Source organism: Mesitornis unicolor, unplaced genomic scaffold, assembly GCF_000695765.1.
Source record: "Mesitornis unicolor isolate BGI_N332 unplaced genomic scaffold, ASM69576v1 scaffold600, whole genome shotgun sequence".
Classification (NCBI taxonomy): domain Eukaryota; kingdom Metazoa; phylum Chordata; class Aves; order Mesitornithiformes; family Mesitornithidae; genus Mesitornis; species Mesitornis unicolor.
Window position 1 is genome coordinate 12393 of NW_010160019.1, and position 226 is coordinate 12618.

Consider the following 226-nt stretch of genomic DNA (forward strand, 5'->3'; position numbering starts at 1 on the left):
CGAAGGCCCGGAGCCAGGAGAGGGCCCCGCAGATCAGGCTCAGCGACTTTCCCTGGCGGAGAGAACGAGCAAGTCGAGCTCTGCTGCCACCGGCACCACTGTGAAGCCTTGCCCCTCCATGGGCGAAGCCCGCTCGGTCACAGCCCCTTCCCTCCGCGACCAGGCCCAGACCTGGCCCCTTGCCCCGACGTCGTCCTCCTCCCCGCCGTCCCTCCTCACCGTGCCC

General features: G+C 70.4%; 1 protein-coding gene across 1 annotated transcript in view; it reads right to left on the reverse strand.

Moving 5' to 3' along the window:
• LOC104543760 (probable ATP-dependent RNA helicase DDX11) overlaps positions 1–226 on the reverse strand; it is a gene marked incomplete at its 3' end in the record, with an annotated part of 12172 nt that overhangs the window by 11589 nt on the left and 357 nt on the right.